This window comes from Sminthopsis crassicaudata, chromosome 5 (genome assembly GCF_048593235.1).
Source record: "Sminthopsis crassicaudata isolate SCR6 chromosome 5, ASM4859323v1, whole genome shotgun sequence".
Lineage (NCBI taxonomy): Eukaryota > Metazoa > Chordata > Mammalia > Dasyuromorphia > Dasyuridae > Sminthopsis > Sminthopsis crassicaudata.
In genome coordinates this window covers 138,501,993-138,507,992 of record NC_133621.1, presented here as the reverse complement: position 1 = coordinate 138,507,992, position 6,000 = coordinate 138,501,993, and positions in this window count along the sequence as shown.

The following is a 6,000-nucleotide window of genomic DNA, read 5'->3' as shown; positions in this document are numbered from 1 at the left end:
ACATTTATATGTGTATGTAGCTATCATCTCTTTATAGTTCAAAACTCAGAAATAAAAGTGTTACTACCGATTAGGTAATAACTTTAAAATTTGTAGTATATGAGTGGAATGACAATTTACCAATGAGTAATAGTGAAATTGCCAGTTTCAGAAGAAACTGGAAAGGTTTCTGTGAAGCGATAAAGAATGAAGTGAGCACAATTAGAATAAATTATTTAAAAACATTACCAAAAGAACATTGAAATATTTTAGAGTTCTAACCAATGAAATATTAAAAACACAAATCCAGAGGACTGAAGATGAAATGATGGTAATCTAAATCTGTGAAATGATACCCTCAAAATACAGAATGAGATATACATTTTTAAACATAGCAAATGTGTAAATTCATATTAATTTCAATGATTTCCCTTTTTATTATCTAATTGAAATGTTTATAAAAAGAGATAAATGACAAAATAGAGATTTTTTTTTTTTTTTTTTTGTTGTTGTTGTTGTTGTTTTGGAGATTTATATAGCAAGGTTATGTCCTAGGCCTGATGAAAATAATGCTTTGCACTCAGGATGAGTATGTGTATGGCTTGGAGCAAAAGTAGGTGTTCAATAAAAACTTTAGCTCCCTCTGTTTCCTAGCACCATTTCCTATATATTCTTAATTCCTGTACTTTGTCACTAATAGGTGCTTCATTCCTGTTGCCATCACAGAACTCTGGTCCTATGCCTTGTGGCTAGGGATGATCCCCAAGACTTGAGACAACACTTTTCCCACAGTATTTATGGGAACAGTAACTCAACATCTAAAAATAATTTTGTCATAATCTTACCATATATTATATAAAACCTGCCTTTAGTTAATAATGTAAAACTTTCTTTTTGGGGATGAAGATTCAGGGTGGAGAGGGAGGAAAGTTTCAATTTTCCTTTTTTTTATTTCATAATTGGAAAAGGGGACTTTTTGCTTTCTTTTTTTGCATATATATGCGTATATATATATATACATATATATATACATATATATATTATAACATTTTATTGACAGAACATATGCATGGGTAATTTTTTACAACATTATCCCTTGCACTCACATCTGTTCTGATTTTTCCCTTCCTTCCCTCGATCCCCTTCTCTAGATAGCAAGCAGTCTTATACATATTAAATATGTTATAGTTTATCCTAGATACAATATATGTGTGCAGAACCGAACAGTTCTCTTGTTGCACAGGGAAAATTGGATTCAGAAGGTAAAAATAATCTGTAAAGAAAAACAAAAATGCAAACAGTTTACACTCATTTTCCAGTGTTCCTTTTCTGGGTGTAGCTGATTCTGTCCATCATTGAACAATTGGAACTGAATTAGATCTTCTCTTTGTCAAAGATATCCACTTCCATCAGAATAAATTCTCATATAGTATCGTCATTGAAGTGTATAATGATCTGCTGGTTCTGCTCATTTCACTGAGCATAAGTTCATATAAGTCCCTCCAAGCTCTCTGTATTCATCCTGCTGGCATTTCTTACAGAACAATAATATTCCATTACATTCATATGCCACACACAATTTATCCACCCATTCTCCAATTGATGGGCAACCATTCATTTTCCAGCTTCTAGCCACTACAAAAAGGGCTGCCACAAACATTTTGGCACATACAGGTCCCTTTCCCGTATTTAGTATTTCTTTGGGATATAAGCCCAGTAGTAGCACTGCTGGATCAAAGGGTTGAACAGTTTGATAACTTTTTTGGCATAATTCCAGATTGCTCTCCAGAATGGTTGGATTCATTCACAACTCCACCAGCAATGCATCAATGCCCAATTTTCCCGCATCCCCTCCAACATTCATCATTATTTTTTCCTGTCATCTTAGCCAATCTGAGAGGTGTGTAGTGGTATCTCAGAGTTGTCTTAATTTTCATTTCATTTCATCAATAGTGATTTAGAACACTTTCATATTAGTGGAAATAGTTTCAATTTCATCATCTGAATATTGTCTGTTCATATCCTTTGACCATTTATCAATTAGAGAATGGCTTGATTTCTTTTAAATTAGAGTCAATTCTCTATATATTTTGGAAATGAGGACTTTATCAGAACCTTTAACTGTAAAAAATGTTTTCCCAGTTTGTTGGAAAGTTTCAATTTTCAAAAATTGAAATTTTTTTTCAAAATTTTAAAATTTTCAGAAATTGAAAAAAAAAATCCTTTGTTTATATTTTGACTCTCCTGCCTATAGCCTGCTCTCTTTTGTCTCTGCATAACCATAGGCTAAAGGTCAGTTTTAGTCTGGTTGACATGATAATGCTTGAAAATATTATATATATAGTCACTTGTTTTGATCTCCAATTCTATGTCCCTTTTCATCTTTGCCTTTTTGTATAGGTGCTAGTAAATAGGTGTTTGGCTGAGAACTTAAGGTCATGGTCTTACATGGAGGAATTAAAAAAAAAACAAAAAACAGTGACTATAACTCTCCCTAGATCATAAAAACTTGAAAGCACTGAAAACTTGTATATCCCTATAACTAGCTCTGAAAACATCAGCAGGGAAAAAAAAAATCTAAAGTTTGCAACAATGCATCTTCACTAAGAGGTGAGCAAAATCCAACTTTAACATAAAATTCTAAGCCAAGAAGTAGCCTGGAAACATCAGTGAACAACAAAATCTGAGATTAAAGAAACATTCTAATTGTACCCAAGCCCAACTAGAATTCTGAGAAGTGTGCTAGAGGAAACACTAAAAGAAAAACAGAAGAAAAAAGAAATGAGAATATACAAAAATAATTAAATGAATAAATAATTAACATCTTGGAAAAAGAGGCAAAAACATTGAAAAAAATAACACCTTACAAAATCAATAGCATTGCCTAATGATAAAAGAAGTACATAAATTCACTTTATAAAAAAAAAAAAAAAAAAAAAAAAAAAACTACTTAGAGAGCCAAATAGTCCAAATGGAAAAAAAAAAAAAAAAGAGTTAGAAAAACCTCATTAAAAAAATCAAGTCCTTAAACATTAGGTTTTGGTGAATAGAAACTAATAAATCCATGAAACATCAAGAAACAAAGTTAAAAGAATGGAAAAAAATAAAAAAATATATATATATTTAATATATTGTGGGAGAAACAACTAGTCTGAGAAATAGACTAAGGAAAAATAATTGAAGGACTTCCTAAAATTACAACCTGAAACTCATGCTCAAAAAACAAACAAATAAAACTCTTGACACCATATTTCAAGAAATTATCAAGGAAAACTGTTGATATCTTACAACCTTAAAGCAAAATACAAATTGAAATAATTAACCAATTGTTTCCTGGAAAATATTCCAAAATTAAAATTCACAGGAACATTACAGCCAAATTCCAGAACTACCAAGTTAAAGAAAAAATAATGGGATTAGTCAGAAAAAAAAAAAAAAAAAAGAAAAAAAACAATTTAAATATTGTTGAATCACAGTTAATTTAAGATCAGATAAGGATTTACCAGATTCCATATTTTAGGAACAAAGGGATTAGAACATAATATTTCATGAAATTAGAATCTAAAATCACAACTAAGCATTATTCACCAAAGACAACTGAGAAAATCAATTAAGAAATGGACATTTAATAAGAAAGATTTCTCAAACATTTCTGATGAAAAGAGCAGAGCTAAATAAAAAAGTCGACATTTAAACACAAGCCTGAAAAGTATTAAAAAAAAAGTAATCAAAAAGGACTAAATTAATTGTTTATATTCTTAAATTAGAAGATAATACATAATAATACATATAATTCCCAACAACTTTCTTATGCTAAGAAACAGGTTGCATGAATAGCTGCAACTCTCTTCCCCAGAAATAAGGTGCATGATTTCATTCCATGTTTCTTTCTCGTGAAAACTATTTACCAGTTTGAGAACAAGCAAAAGGAGGAGATGAAATTTTCACTAACCATTCATAACTACAATGCTACTAGTTCCATTGTACCCAATTAGGCTTCAAAGAGTACCCGTTATTTATTCAGAAGGCACAAAGCCATTTTTGCTACAAGTCTATGATTCAGGAGAATATCTAGATGTATAGATTTTTTTGTTTGTTTTTATAATTTTTTTCACAGTATATATGCATGAGTATTTTTTTTATAATATTATCCCTTGTATTCATTTTTCCAAATTATCCCCTCCCTCCCTCTACTCCCTCTCCTTGATGGCAGGCAATCCCATACATTTTACATATGTTACAATATAAACTAGATACAATATATGTGTGTAAATACCATTTTCTTGTTGCACATTAAGTATTAGATTCCGAAGGTATAAGTAACCTGGGTAGATAGACAGTAGTGCTGACAATTTACATTCACTTCCCAGTGTTCCTTCTCTGGGTGTAGTTATTTCTGTCCATCATTGATCAACTGGAAGTGAGTTGGATCTTCTTTATGTTGAAGATATCTACTTCCATCAGAATACATTTTCATACAACATTGAAGTGTACAGAGATCTTCTGGTTCTATTCATTTCACTCAGCATTAGTTGATGTAAGCCTCTCTGTATTCCTCCTGCTGGTCATTTCTTACAGAGCAATAATATCCCATAACCTTCATATACCATAATTTACCCAACCATTCTCCAATTGATGGACATCCATTCATCTTCCAGTTCCTAGCTACTACAAAAAGAGCTGCCACAAACATTTTGGCACATACAGGTCCCTTTCTGCTCTTTAGTATTTCTTTGGCATATAAGCCCAATAGCAGCAATGCTGGATCAAAGGGTATGCACAGTTTGATAACTTTTTGGGCATAGTTCCAAATTGCTCTCCAGAATGGCTGGATTCTTTCACAATTCCACCAACAATGTATTAGTGTCCCAGTTTTCCCACATCCCCTCCAACATTCATCATTATTTGTTCCTGTCATCTTAGCCATAGATATATAGATGTTATAAATTCCTCTCGCTTCCTCTTCTTTTCTTTAATTTGTATGTACTTCCGGACTCCTATTTTAAAGATAATCCTAGTGACAGTTTGTACTTATGCCTGTAGACAAAGGTTCTTTGATGTTAATTTGTGGTGAAGTGAAAAAGAAGGGGAATTAGTTAAGACAAGCTGAAACTTGAATGGACTGATTGACATGGTCTAATTTCATCACAAATTTAGATAATAAATCTCTAAATGACAGGTTGTTTTTTTTTTTTTCTGAAACTTCTTAAGATAATACCAAAAAAGAGCTGGTGGTGCAGGAGAGTCATCAGGTAAAACTGTGGAGCATAACAGGGTCTAGATGCAGGAAGAGATAGATTCAAATTCATCTTCAGCACTAGCCATATGACCTTGGATAAATCACCATCTATTTGTCTCAGTTGCTTTAACTATAAAATGTGGATATATTAATAGTAATTAATTTATATACAAATATATATGCATATATATATATATATATATATATATATAATATATATAAAAATGGTATTTTCCTCCCACAGTTGTTATAAATATAAATAGGATAATAGATGTAAAGCACTAAACATAGTGCACCTAGAAAACACAAATGCTTATTGTTTGGTTATTTTTGTATTGCTCATATGGGAACCAAATAACTCCCTTAAAATCATATTCAGGTAGTCTCATATGAGACTGATGATGAATAGCAATTTAGAGTAAGTTAAATACTGGTACTTGGGTACATTTAGGAGGGTCTGGAAGTAAATAGGCATCATTCTAAAAATCCCATTCTACAAAATAAGCACATATTAGATACAAATTTATTTCTCTGTATCTCAAACAAACTTTGTCACATATTAGATACAAATTTATCTCTCTGTATCTCAAACTTCGTCTCCTATTTTCATGCCTTTGTAGTAGCTATCTGCCCCCACTATGCCTGTGATGAATACACAATTTATCTCTGCTTACTATTTTTCTCTTTCTTTAAGATCTAGCTCAATTTCCATCTTCTTTAAGAAGCCCTCTCTCTTCCTACCTAGTATTATAATAGTGCCATATCTATCAAATGACATTTAA